Genomic DNA, 15,702 nt, shown 5'->3' on the forward strand with positions numbered 1-15,702 from the left:
TAAGCAGGCGCTTATAATGTAAAATGCATACATGCAGATACATTTAACTATTAAAAGAAGTAAAAAAGATCTGTTCTAAGTAATGACATATTTTAAAGCAAGTAGAGTGCACATTGTCAGATTCAAAACATGATTATTTGCATCACATGATCTTTTGTGCCATATAATTTGTGCAGTTTACTTTCTTGCACAGGCTTTATGGACCTCTGATGAGTTAAAACGAATGCCCTGTTAAAAATGTTACTTGTGCTCATACTGAGAATGTGCTGTAAATATTTAGTAAAATTTATAAAAGATTATGCTTTGTACTGCAGTTATCACTCATTCATCATTCTGATCTATAAGTATAATTTATTTGATAGTACTATTTAATTAATGTACATAATAATTAAAATTATTAAACTGTGAGCAAAATCTGACACCCCCCTCAGATATAGAATGGTCAGGCAATATATATATATCTTCTTCTTCTTCTTTCGTCTTTCCCCGGTTAGGGGTTGCCACAGCGGATCACCTGTCCGCTCATGATTGTCAGTGGAGTTTTACGGTGTCAAGTTGCCAGCCCGGTGCCCAACCTTCCACAAAAGGCACACACACGCACACACACACTCACACCTAGGGCCAATTTAGAGTGTCCAATCCACCTACAGCATGTCTTTGGGATGTGGAAGGAAACCGGAGCACCCAGAGGAAATCCACACGACCACAGGGAGAACATGCAAACTCCTCACAGAAGGCACCCCAGCCAAGAATTGAACTGGAGAACCTCTTGCGGTGAGGTGGCAACACTTACTGCTGCACCACTGCAGCTGCCCTACAGTGAGAAAGTTCATATGCATGGCAACAGGGCCTTTTTATTGATTAGACAACTGCAGTGAGCATATAAAGTAATGTCAGGAGTATCTGGTTTGCAAGTCTGGGGGCAGTGCTTGTCACTTCAAACTAGTTGCCTTGTGTGCAACTAGGTATTGGTGAAATTTAAATGGTGCTTTTACAGGAAGAATGTCACCTCAAGGTGTCTGCATCTATACAAGGCACTGGCAAGCACTTACAGGAAAACTAAAAAGTCAGCCTGATGATTTATGGATGAAGTATTTAGGGAGATATTTTGAATTTAGGTTCGACAGCAGCTAATCAAGCAGTACTTACTGAAAATAAAGAATTAGTTTTGTCAAGAACAATGAAAAAAGGGGATTCACCTGACTGGCTACTATTAGTGCTGGTCTCACCACAGCTTCACTCTGTTGGGATACAATGCTCCTTTGCTTCTTCTCTCACCAGAAGCAAACTGGTAGCACCAATCCCAAGATGAGAAGCAGGCCACAGGCTCTTTGGTGATCAACAGTCTTGTCCCAGATGATGCTGGGGTCTGCAGTCTTGTTATAGCCTTTTCCTGGTAGATGTCTTGAACAGCAACCAGACCACTCAAGAAGGTCCAACACAGACACTCACTACCCAAACAGTTAGGAAACAATGCACTCTGCTTCTTCTTTCACCAGGAGCAAAATATAAGCACAAGTTCCAAGCTTGCACCTACAAAGTAGTTCTCAGGCTTTCTGGTGATCAGCAGTCTCCAGGAAATGTCCCTGTGCTCTTTCTCCCACCAGGAGAGAAACAGAAGCACTAATCCCAAGATAACTACTGAGTGGCAGAATGCGGGCTCTCCAAAAATTGGTAATCTTGACTAGATGTTGCAGATTTTAAAGGCAAGATGGAAAAATGTGTTAATATCCGAAGAATTGTAGTGTGCACTAAGCTGTTAGATATAAAAGAGGGAGTAACTTAAGGTTTAGCAATCTAAGTGGACAGCCACTAATTTTAAAGAGCAATATAGACTGGAAGGCAGTGTGCACTCTGTATTCTGGCTCTATGGAACACAGTTCCATGTTTGTTGTCCATCTTGCCCCTCATTCTTACTGGATGGGTTCGGAGCTGATCCTCGGCTCCAACTCAGCCGAATACACTAGCTTGAAGTCCCTAACTTGGCTCGCGGCAGAGTAGGTATCCCATCATGCAGTGGTGCAATTCCTCAGATCTTGTTTGTTGCCAGCTATAACAAAGACTAAAATAATCATATCTCACCAGGTCAGTGAGAAACAAAGAGAGTCAAAGGAGCTCATTTATAAGATGAAACAACTCCTCTCCAGGTCCTCTAGGAGTCCTTAGATGGGGGAAGGTGGGAGGGTCGTAAGAATGAAGGGCGAGATGGACAACAAACACAACGTTATGATGAGTACATAGCTTCTTTATGTTATATTGTCCTATCTCACCTTCATTCTTACTGGATGGGATACCGTCCCTAGCACCTTTTCCCTGGGTGGCTCACGGGAGTACACTTTTGAGTACAGTGGAACCAAAGGAAGCCCTGCCTTTCCCTGGAGGCCAAATCAACTTTGTAATGAGTAATAAACACATGAGGATTTGCCCACGTAGCAGCAGCACAAATAGTGTCCATTGACATTCCGGCCTGGAAAGCAGAGGATGTTACTAATGCTCTGGTTGAGTGACCTCTAATTCTGAACAGCAAATTTCTATTATTGCAGGTGTACATAAAAGTGATACAATTTGAAAGCCAATTTGAAAGTGTGACTTTAGACACTGGCATGCCCTTTTTTGCTTTAGAAAAAGAGATGAACAATTGGTCTGATTTCCTGAAATCTTTAGTTCTATGCAGATAGAACCTGACCTGTCTATGCACATCCAGTTGGTGGAGTTTATACTCTGCCTTGTTGCTATGATTGGGAAAAAACACTGGAAGCTCAATATATTGATTTAGATTGGATTGCGAACAAACCTTAGGTACAAAGGACGGATTAGATCATAGTGATAGATGCCCTATCCTTATGGAAAATCAAATATGGTGGTTTGATTGACAGTGCTTGCAACTCTGAGACTCTTCTTACAGATGTTACAGCTACTAGGAAGGTAGTCTTCCAAGAAAGAAATTTGAGTTCACAACATGAGGAGGGCTCGAATGGTGGCAATGTTAGATGAGACAGGACAACATTTAAATCCCAAGGAGAGAGCGGTTCTTTCAAAGGAGGTCTCAATAAAGAAGTGCCTTTTAAAAATGCTTTACACAATCTGTGTGACATAAGGTTAGGAGTATATTCACCAATGTGGAAATTCAATATATATTTATACTACTCATACAATTAATGACATCTAGGAAAAGAACTTCTCTCAAACTAAAATGCCATGTCAGCTCACGCTATGGAAGTTCTTAGCTAGTTCTTTTAAAATAGTCATTATTATCTGGCTATAGCAGGTTGTTGGGCTAGAATAAATACTTTTGAGAAAGCATAGCCCTAGCCATACACTACCATGTGAGATGGGAAATAAAAGCTAAAGAGGAGGAATGAGGGGAGAATAAGATGTTTACTAAATATACTGATTTAATTCCTGAATTCTGCCTTTGGGACAAAAATTGAGATATCGTTCATTCTTACATTTTGCAATAATCTGCAGTTGAAACATTTAGCGATCAGAAATGTTGTTACTGGTGCTTAGTGTAGATTTTTGCAGCATTATTGTCATCTCTCCCCTATGATAAATAAATGTTTGTAGTAGCATATTTGAATACACTGTGTATGGTGATTAAGGCCCATACAGAAGAATTTTGTATAAATTAGTAAAAGTGTGAACACTAATGTGTTCTTTGCCATCCCGCAAAAAAAAGTAAAACTAAAGTCCTCGTACCTTTAAGTTCTTGACAATTGTATGTCTGTTATAAATTACAAAAGATGTTCACCAACTACCTTTTTTCAGGATGCTCAGGTAAATGACTTGACACCAACCTTGCAGCACATTTAAATGATTTTTTCTCTTTGCAGAATGCCTGTTTCTTTCCAGTGTTTCTCTAGAAGTAGAATGTCTAAGTGACATTTGAAATTATATAATAAATAATACACAAAGCAAAAAGCACCTATAAGCCAAAGTACTTCAGGTACAAATATGAAATAAAAAAACAACACCCAAAGATGTTCACCACAACATTTTAATGGTAGTACAAAGCTTTTGAGTATAACTCTTCCTCAGTTATAAAATCAACAGATGAAGTATACCATTTTTAAAAGACAATAGAATCAATCCACTCATATATCCAATTAAACCCTAATTACAAGCTTAATTAAAGTGCCCTATCTCATAAATATAGTTATATATCAAAAACAATAAAAATATTTATAAAATACATAACAACCATATGTGTAGATATATATATATATATATATATATATATATATATATATATATATATATATAGAAATATACATAAGAAGCATATATAAAAACGTGTAAAAAAAGTATAAAAACATATAAAAAAACATATAAAATGTTTCAACAGACTATTCATTTAAGTATGACACTTCAGTATCTTAAATTAATTCATGCCTCTCTCTTAAAACAGGTTTAATACTAGTAGCAGTATTGAGCCACAGGTAATTATCTGCTCTTAAATAATTAATCCATTTATACTCCATTAATTCAGTTCTATTTACTATGTCATCGCCTTTGGGATTTTGATAGATCAGCTGTAAAATTCTAAATTTAAATTTATACGATAAGCCATTGCTAGACATATGTTTAGCCAAAGCATTTGTTAAGACATTCCTTCGCATGACTGATAAATGTCAACTGATTCTTTCTTTTAGTTTTCTGTTGGTCTTTCCTATATAGAAACAGTTACATTGGGTACAGTTGGCAAAATGTATCACATTTGATATATTACATGTGCCCCTGGCCCTAAATTCAAACATTTTCCCACTTAATGGATGTATAAATGAAATATCAGTATTAATATCAGTACAGTGTATACAATTCAAGCAATGTACTGTCCCTGGTTTTCCCATAGGGGTCTTAGTGTCTTTATTCATTCTTACATCTTTATAGCATAAAAGTTGTTTAAGATTATTTTTCTGTCTTATAGGTAAAGCTTGGTCTATAACCTATTAACTCATTGATTTCCTGATTGGACATTAAAATAGTCCAATTATTTCTAATGATTTTTTGCATAATATACGGATGTCTATTAAATTTCATTACATAATCAATCTTACTGTTAAAATCAGATTTTATAGTTGAAATATTTGTAAGTTCCTCATCTAACCTTAATAAGTAGGGCTTAGCTATAGTCCCCCTCATAGATATTACTTCTTTCTTAGACTGTTCAATCATATTACTATCATAGCCTCCATCATTAAAGTCTAGTGCCATCTCATCCATTTCCTTATAAAACATACCATCTTTGGTGCTAAGCCTGCTTGCCATCATAAACTGGCTTTTCACTACTCCACTAAACATGTGCTTTGGATGCATACTTGTTGAGTGAACATATTTTGATACTTGAACATTCTTTCTATGTATAGTAGTAACAAAAGTATCATTTTTCTTTTGATATAATAATATCCAAAAAAATATATAGATTCCAATGAATAATTCAAATCAAATAACAAAAAATCAGTAGTAGATTCCAAATATTCCTTGTGCATAACCAATTGGCTATCATTGTCTTTCCATAACAGAAAAATATCATCCATGAAATGTTTATAGAACAGTATATTGCTCTGCATAAAAATATTTGAATTATTACAAAAAATGTGTTGCCCTTCCCATCTAGCTAACACAATGTTAGCATAGGTGTTCGCAACGGGTGTTCCCATCGCAACACCTTGTTGTTGATGAAAAAAGTTGTCTCCAAAACTAAACACATTCCCCCAGATTTAATAAACTTCCATGCAGGACTAGCTTAGTCCTGCATGGAAGCAACCATTTAGGAGCAGGACGGCAGCATGCCATGAATATTAATGATGCGCGCTGCTCAAGCTCATAGGCTTACACAGAGCGTATCAGAGTGCAGGGGGCATGTCTGAAAACAGAGCTCTCAGAATAAACATGCCCCCACAATGTAGAACAGCAGAAAGGGGTAAGAAATGAGCAAGACCGCTCATAGGTGTCCACATATCCCCACCAACAGTCCCCCATGTGTACAACAGCAACAGTACATATAAATAAAATGAAGAAACCATTATTTTTTTTTTAAATCTGATTGAAGCTAACCGTAGGTGCACAAGTATGCCCTTTGCTTAGCTATGGTTAAAGCAGCTTAAAAGGCTGAAGAGGATAACAAGGAAGATATAGGCAAATGAAGCAGTACAGCAATAGTGTAATGGGCAGAGCATTCACCTTACAAACAGGAATTCCCAGTTCGAGTCCAACTGCAGCACATTCTATTTTACATGGCAAAGCATGTTATGACCAATATTTTTGTTGCATAACCCAATAAGTAACATATATAATATATATATATATATATATATATATATATATATATATATATATATATATATATACCTGAGTACTGCAATAAATGCACATGTGAGGTGTCAGTGTCATAATGAATAAGGCACTAGTAAGCAGGTCTAAGCACAAATAAGCAGTAGTAAGTATATTTAAGCACTAGTAAGCGGCCTTAAGCCCATTTGTGCGTAGGTAAGCAATGCCTATACTGGCTAAGCAATTCTGAAGCTAACTGTCTGTAAGCAGATGTAACGGTGGGTTAGCAGTGCTTAGTGCCATGCAAACCCGCTTACAACTGCTCAAAAGTGCCATAATCACTCTGTATCCAACGGCCCTTGTTCTGCCCATCAACAAAAAAAAAAAGCCATACAGGTCTCGAACCCAGGACCCTATACACCATGGTCCCACTAGTTATCCACCAAGCCATCACAGTAGTAAAGAAAAATGAGGTAGTAGTAAACATGTCCTCACCACAGTATAAACAAACAGAACCTGTGAAAGGCATACCTGCCATAACCCACTACATAACATAAATATTTGAACTGGAGTACAGCAGTAAGCCCAGAAGTGAGGTGTAATTGTAACAGAGTGTTGAAGTCCCCAATAAAACACAAGGACCCTACATCAATCAGGGATACTAGGCATACATATAAGGTGTAAACAATGCCAACCTTAGGTAAGCAGGTTTGCCCATAGCTTAGCCTTTTCAAAACCAGCCAATCATGGAAAAGTGTGGGAAATCAGCCCTACTTAAACCCAAGAGGCGGGAATACATCTCATAACTGGTTGTAGCGTCCCCTTGCAAGCACTATGGCAGTAAGGGGAAAAGGAGTGTGCTTCTGTGTGCAGAGCTGGTGCATCCAGGAGTCCAAGGTCATGGCAGGACTCCTAGTTAAAGACCATGCACAAAGACTGCCACAGGGCCAGTACCAGGGCTCCCAATATAATGTGGAGACCTGGGACCATCTCGCCCATGACCTCACCAGTGCCACTGGCATACCTCGAACTGGCGAGCAGGTTAGGCACCACTATGCCAACCTGAAACGGCAGAAGGGGGACCTCTTGGAGGAGTGGCTCCAAGAGGCTAGAGCATCAAGGGATGTTCCAGATATATGTACGTATCACCCCAGTATGTGTGTAATAAGTGCCAGCTCAGGTATATCATGGATAGGTATGGCTAAATATTCCTCTTATGTCCCCTGCAACTGGAACAGAGCAGGCCTCGAACCAGGAGGCCCATATCTGCCGCCTGGCGTGGTTGCGATGCTGGGCAGGTCAGTAATACTCATGCTTTTACTGTCATATGAAATAAAAATAAAAGCAGTAGTAAATTAATTGCTAGTATAAAACATGTATTGTTCAAGGCAAGTACTGCATACACTAGAGAATATGGCAGGAAGAGTCCCATATTGTTTGTATGGCAATAAAAGTGTAATATCCTGACAAAACAGGTCTAACTGCTGGACTGCATGTGTATATTCTGGTATCATATAGTAATGTAGATTTGCAATCATGTAATAGCACTGCAGTATTAAACACTGTTACCCACACCATGCACCATAAATTGAATGTGTAGGAATGCCTGTATATGACAGGTATAATCCCCAGAGGCCATTTAGTACAACTGAGAGACACATAGACAGTAAACAGGGAAAATGCAGACAACAAAAACTGAATAGCACATGCAACTGAGATGTAAGCTGTTGTTTTTTTAGCACACACAGCCACGGTTTGAATCCTGCCAGTGGTAGCATTGTGCATACAGAATCATACCCCACAACTGTACAGATATGTCCAGAATGTCTATTAAAGTGGCCCATATATATTGCCTATCAACCTGTCCCCCTGGGAAATCAGTGGGATGATCCCAGACGTATAGGCAGCAAACAGGAAATACAACTGATTGACACACAGCTATGAGAACAAAGCTGGCACACTAGCAACTCCCCAATACTGTATGTGACTAAGAAGCCATGTATGTCCCATTTACACCCCAACTTGTCAATCTGTGGTCAGAGTGTGCGCAGTAACAGAGTGAGATGTATGTGCATAATAATAATGTGGAATCTGGTACTGTGTGTGGGAACATTCAGGTAGTGCTAATAAACATTCCTCCCACAGGTCTGTCAGATACCAACACTGTGCCCAGAAATACAAGAATGATATGTAGTTGCTCTGAATAATGAGGTATTACACATCACTATCATCCACACTGTCCTACAATATATAACTGTCTAGGAAATCTGTATAAGAGTGTTGTTATACAAAGTCAGAATGCACAAACACGGGATTAATAAGACAGAAAGCAGATTGGAGATATACAGCAATATCAGTATAGCAGACACAACTGTGATGGACAGTGTTTAAGTTGTAGCAGACACAGCCATGATCTGAATCCTGGAGTGGAATTAGACTGCATACAGATTCATACCCCACAACTGTACACATGAGACCAGAATGGCCAGTATATGTGCCCATATCTGCTGCCTGTCCCCTTGTCCCCCTGGTAAGTCTGTGGGATGATCCCAGATGATCCCAGATGTGTAGCCAGCAAACAGGGAATACAAGTGATTGTCCACCATCATGAGAACACACATTTCACTGTAGCAACCCCTGAAACTTTTAGGAGAGTAATATTTCAAGTATGGCCTATCTACCCTCCCATGTTGTCAAGCTGTGACCAGAGTGTGTACAGTAACAGAGGGAGATGTATGTGCATAATACTAATATGTAATCTGGAACTTTGTGGGCAACAGTCAGGTAGTGCTGACAAACATTGCTCCCACAGGTACGTTGGATACGAACACTGTGCTGAGAAATACAGACTAATATAACCTGTACTGGTACTATCCACCCTGATATTATAGAGGATTGTGAGTGTTGCAGTTTCTGTGAATAATAAAGTATCACTGGTCACTGTTGCCCACACTGTGCTACATAATAGAACTGTGTAGGAAAGAATGTAAATGTGTGTGTTAGGTCACTAAAGGTGGAAGAGGGCAATAATCTAGATATGTCCAGGCACACCAGCATTTGTCAACACATGGCCAGAGTCTGTGCAGAAAGAGTTGGATAGCATAGTGCAAAACAACAACCCAGAATCCGGGCGTATATGTACAAACAGTTAGTCAGTATTAACAAACATTCCCTCCACAGGTATACCAGGTAAGAGGTGTATACTGCAAGTAAAACCGGTTCATGTGTAATGATGATGACAGCCATATCACTGTCCAAAATAAGGCTGCAGGGTAGTGTAGTAAGACTTGTAAGGTACAGATAAGAGCACTGACTAGGAAAGTAATGTGGTCTACAGGAATATGCTACTTGTTAATTGACATCTTCCCCCTCCCCCACCTTATCTCCAACAATAATCAACATACCCACCCAAACTGGTATGTACTGACTCTGATAATGTCCAATTGTCTGATAAATATTTTAATGGTTCCCATGCATGTGCCATATTGAATTATTCCAACATTGTTGGCATGGTGCCATCAATGTACCTGCATGCTGTTCTTATTACCACTGTGGTCCCATATATGCATGTGTGTTGTTTGTTATGCAACTGTTCCGTATCTGGTGTTTGGGTTATGAATATCTATGCATGCTGTTATACCTAACCCTGGAATGTGTTGACTATTACTAACCCATATATGATGATGAAATCTAAACACTATAGCACACTTGGGAAGGCCGGTTCCAGTGGACCTACCTGTCCCACCTCAGCTGGCCGAGGCACTGGGCACCAGCATGTCTGGGGGCCAACACCGGACCTACCTTTCTGTTAGTCCTGCACCACCTTTGGGTGGAACTGCCTTAGGGGATGGGGCTCACCCTCAAGAGTGGGCATGGACAGGTACCTGTCACCCATCGCCAGGTCGGGGTCATGGTGTGTAGAGAGATCAACGAGTAGTTCGCTGATCTTCTATGCCAGCTCAAGGGCCACATGATGCGATTAGAGTCAGCCTGGCTCTGAGGCTCAGCCCCCAGCACAGCCACCTTCAGGGCTGTGAAGGTGCAGTGGTGACTGCCCATGAGTGGGGACCTCAGTCCCACTGTTACCACTAGGGGCTTCTGATAGCCCAACACCCCTCCCCATCAAGATGTTTACCCCCCACATGTGTCATATACTGCCCCTGTATGCATTTTGTGTGTCTTGTCTGTTAACCTACACAACCTACCTCCCCAAATATACTTACTACCCCACCCCAAAATCCCACTCTCACCTGAAAAAAAGAAAAAAGTTCAATCTGTTCCCACAAAAAAACCCGCCCCATACATAGCTGTCCATTTCACACACCTGTCCACTGGACACATGTAATCCAGTTTAATTGGCATCACAAATTATTATTGCTGTCCTCACCTCTCTCCCAGGGGCTTGAGAGTCAAAATCTACTGCCAAATTCAGTGTATATGCACAGCTGTTGCTGTAGAAGAAATGGGCAGCTATGAACCTTCCCTACACCATTCCTGCACATCCCTAGTTATTTTCCCTACTGTCTTTCCCTCTTTGTGCCCCTTTTTCACCACTTTCCTATCAATCCTTTTTTCTTTTCTTTTAAAGAAATTAGCGCAGGCGTAAGTGGGAGTAAGCACTTTTAAGCAGCAGTAAGCAGGTCTAAGCCTGTTTGCATGGGGGTATGCAATGCCTAGACTGGTTAAGCAATTTAGACCCTGAATATAAGAAACTGTAACCAGAAGTTAGCAGTGCTTACCCTCCACGCAAACATGCACAAACCCGCTTACAACTGCTTTAAAGTGCCTTAATTACTATGTATCCAATGGCCCTTGTTCTGTCCAGCAACAAAATAAACAACCTCAAAACCAGGACCCTGCACACCGTAGAGAAAGTGATTTACCACTAAGCCATGCCAGATATACATAACCCTGATGATTTCAGAAAAATATCATCCAGCCCAGTCATTAAACAGTACTGACAATGTAGTCCAACATTTAGATGTATGTGTGTGTGTGTAAATATATTAATATCTAAACAGATACAACATATATATATATATATATATATATATATATATATATATATAGACATATATACATATATATGAACATATATTCATGCGAATGCCTACACCAACACATATATATGTCTACACCTATATGTCTTCATATACACAGCAAGTTACATATATGTAAGCTGATATATATCTATGTAGGTATATACGGACATAGTTATTTATTTATATATATATATATATATATATATATATATATATATATATATATATATATATATATGTAAGTAGATATCTATATCTATATAGGTATATATGGACATACATGTGTAGATATCAATGGGAGGTTAACTAAATCATAAATATCCACATGCACCATTAATGGGGTTGAGAGGCCCCAAACAATATATGTCTTGTACGAATAGGTATACCCACTCCCACCCCCCCACAGCCAAACACGCCTGCCCTGCAATACACTACCAAGTGTTGCAGATCCCATAACCAGGTCCTTACACATCATGGCCACAAGATGTTAACAGTACTACATCCCACCTGTATGATGCCAGGCTGGTATTGGTAACAAATCATGCAATACAGTCTGGCTCCCATAGGAAATGTAAAATGTGGACGCTATCAACATCCCCAGGATACATATAAACAGACACATATATGCAGATACAGATATATATATATATATATATATATATATATATATATATAGGGTCTATGACCTATCGAATGGACTAAATGGCTGGCGAATGCTATTTAGTCGATCGATACTGTCAGAATGGCAAAATAGCGGTCATCGAACATCAAATTTTTTCCCAGGGAAAAATTTGGTGGGGCATCTTCGACTTTGCCATTCCTCTATGGTGCGATCTCAGAGTTGGTATATTTAAGTAGGGGGGTGTGGGGGGCACAGCCCCACACATGGGGGGTGTGGGGGGTGAAGTTCCCCACTTAAATTTGTGTTTAAGTTTATTTATTTATTTTTAATTTTTCCATGGGAAAAATTTGCTGTTCTGTTTGTTCGATATTTTGTTGTTTCAATATTATCGGTACAATGAAATAGCATTCGCTATTTACATCGTACGATAATATGATATAGATGCTATATATTGATATACATGTGACTACACATGCACACACAGAGATATGTACAGTAAGATACTCATGTAGTAGGCGCACACAATATGGAACAGCCACTATGCCTACAGTTAACACCCTAACAAATGGACACTGGATGAGCCACCCATACAAATGACATTTGTTGCCTGCAACATATACCCACAGAGAGGTCATAGGATAAAACACCACACACAGGTTTGCAGAAATGGAATACCTTTAATTGTGTAATATTACAGATGTATAAGCCTTTTAGTTTAAGCACTTGGGCTTCAGACCAGTTGTTTTACATTAGGAAGGTTTGTGGTTTGCACTGTAGTGGCAGAACAGGTAGCTTACATCCTTCTAAGTTGGGAACTGCTGATTGAGGGCTCAGTGTCTGTTATTCTAAAAGTGTAATAATTCTGGTTTAAGCACTTGGGCTTCAGGCCAGTTATTTTACATTAAGAGGGTTGGTGGTCTACACTCTTGTGGGAGGAGAGGCTGGACTCTGCCCTTCTGAGCTGGGAATTTCTGGTTAAAGGCTTATAGTGCCTGCATATTTGAACTGCTTCTTACTGAAATTGGTACACCTTGTTTGCTGTAGCATAGACTAGATCCAGGCCTGCTGAATCTAGCTTTGTTTGTATAACTTGAGCACTAATCCAGGCATTCTTTAAAGTATTCAACTGTATTTATTACTGCTTGGTAGTAACTTGATTAAAGTGTAGCTATCATTCTAAGTCTTCTGGATTAAGCACTTGGGCTTCAGACCAGTTGTTTTACATTAGGAAGGTTTGTGGCCTGCACTGTGGTGGCAGGACAGGTAGCTTACATCCTTCTAAGTTGGGAACTGCTGATTGAGGGCTCAGTGTCTGTTATTCTAAAAGTGTATTAGTTCTGGTTTAAGCACTTGGGCTTCAGGCCAGTTATTTTACATTAAGAGGGTTCGTGGTCTGCACTCTTGTGGGAGGAGAGGCTGGACTCTGCCCTTCTGAGCTGGGAATTTCTGGTTAAAGGCTTATAGTGCCTGCATATTTTAACTGCTTCTTACTGTAATTGGTACACCTTGTTTGCTGTAGCATAGACTAGATCCAGGCCTGCTGAATCTAGCTTTGTTTATATGCTTGTTGTTTGTTTGCTTGTTATTTCCCTGAAAAGCTAATTCCACCTAAAACGTGGCTTTTCAGTGCTTCTGTGGATCCCTAGTGATATCTGCATTGCTTACTGTACTTATTTCCTTGTTTCACTTGAAAGAAATTTACTGTTTGTCATTTTTGCATTTAAGTTACCTGTAACACATTGCATTTAAGTTACCTGGCACTTGCTCACTAAAGCAATTATATAAGTCAGCACTAAAAAAATTAAAAGCACTACACCCTCACTAACTCCCCTTGAGTACCTTGTTCCCCATTGGCCCTTTTTTCAATTATAAAGAAATTCCCAATACTATTCTAGCATGTCCAAAGGTCAGTTGTCAATCTCCTCTCCGGTCCAGCTGGTGAATCTGGGAATCTTGAGGCAATGTTACAACTGCCTCATGTACAATGACAACCCTCTTCTCCTCCCAACAAATTCCAACACATGTGAGAGATGCAACCATATAGCCAAACTGGAGGCTAAGCTCTCTCAACTCAGTACTGGCATAACCAGTCAGGAGGAGAAGGAAACCACACTCACTATAATTCAAGTCTCACATAGACCTACCACGACAGCAAACCAAACACATAAATACACAAAAACATACTCGGAGGCTCTAAATAAAAATCTGCCTAAGCAGCAGAGACCTACAAAGCAGACACCCAAGCAACCGCTACCCCAAAACAAAACACATGCAACACATAGCTCACAAAGCCAGTGTGCCGAACAGTCACAGCCCTTAAGGCTAAGCAACACACCTGATACACTTGTAATAGGTGACTCTATCGTCAGGCACACTGACATCCCGCTCACCAGGCTGAACAAGGAGAAGGTCATGGTGAGCTGCCTGTCGGGTGCTAGGATCCGCCATATAACACAAGCACTCAGGTCACTCCAAGGCAAGTACAAATATGACTCAGTCATTGTCCATGCTGGTGTGAATGACCTGAGATGTACCTCCCTGGACTACATGCAAAGAGACATAGAGGAGCTCTCTGAGCATGTGGCCCAGGCCGGTATGACCCTGACCTTGAGTAGCATCTTACCCTCATCAAGAATGATGCCACAATATGAAGACAAGATGATCAATTTCAACAATTGGCTTAAGTATTGGTGTCATTCAAAGGGAATCCTATGCCTGTCCGCCTGGGATGACATGCTCGACAAGCCACGATGCTTCGCTAGGGATGGCTTGCACCTGTCACCCCTGGGCTTTCAGATATTGGCAAAGGCTTTTGCTACCCCCATAGTGCCTTTTTTAGGCAAGGCTCAAAAGACAAACCCACCTCCATAGGTATCACAAGGGATAAGAAACTAAGAGTGATGCTACTCAATGCCAGAAGTCTAAACCTCAAGATGCACACACTCGAAAATCTACTTAGCATGGAGAACATCGATATCTGTTCAGTAACAGAAACCTGGTTCAAGGCTCCCAAGAGCACCCCAGCACTACCAGGTTATACCTCATACCATGCTTTTTGGCCCCAAAACTTGGACTGAACCACAAAAGGAGGGGGAGTATCAATATTCATCAAAGATACCCACACCTCCAGGTTGGTGGCACAGCAAGAAGCATCAGAGACTATCAATGTGAAACTAACAGTGGGTAAAACTGCCTTCCAGTTTATAGCCTGCTACAGACCACCCTCCCAAACTCAGGAAGCCCACTCGGCCTTCCTGAAAACACTGGAAATATGAAGGTCTCTCCAAACACCATTATATTGGGTGACTTCAACTACCCAAACATAGACTGGGAGCATTACTCTAGCTCCAACACCCTAGCCCAAAGGTTCCTAGAATTTATAAACTCAAATGCTATGGAACAACTTGTTGCCACTCCCACAAGAGGGGAAAACATACTGGACCTGATCATCACCAACATGGGGACTTTATGCTCCAGACCAGAAGTGTATCCCTCACTGGTAAGATCAGACCATAAACTAATCTCACTGGATAGTCACATCCCGACCCCACCCCCTGCCCAGAAAACCACAGTGAAAAACTTCTCTAAAGCAAATTTCACACTTCTCAAAACCGAGGTGGAATCCTTCAAAGCCCCCGGGCCTGTGGAAAATACGGCCCAGACTGCAGAATCCTTTATAAACGCATTCTATGAACACCTTCAGGAATGCATGGATCATGCAATCCCAAATAAAACCAAGACCCAATCATCCAAAGGCAGAGGTCC

The sequence above is a fragment of the Protopterus annectens genome, chromosome 9.part0 (assembly GCF_019279795.1).
Source record: "Protopterus annectens isolate FY-2018-M chromosome 9.part0, PAN1.0, whole genome shotgun sequence".
NCBI lineage: Eukaryota > Metazoa > Chordata > Ceratodontiformes > Protopteridae > Protopterus > Protopterus annectens.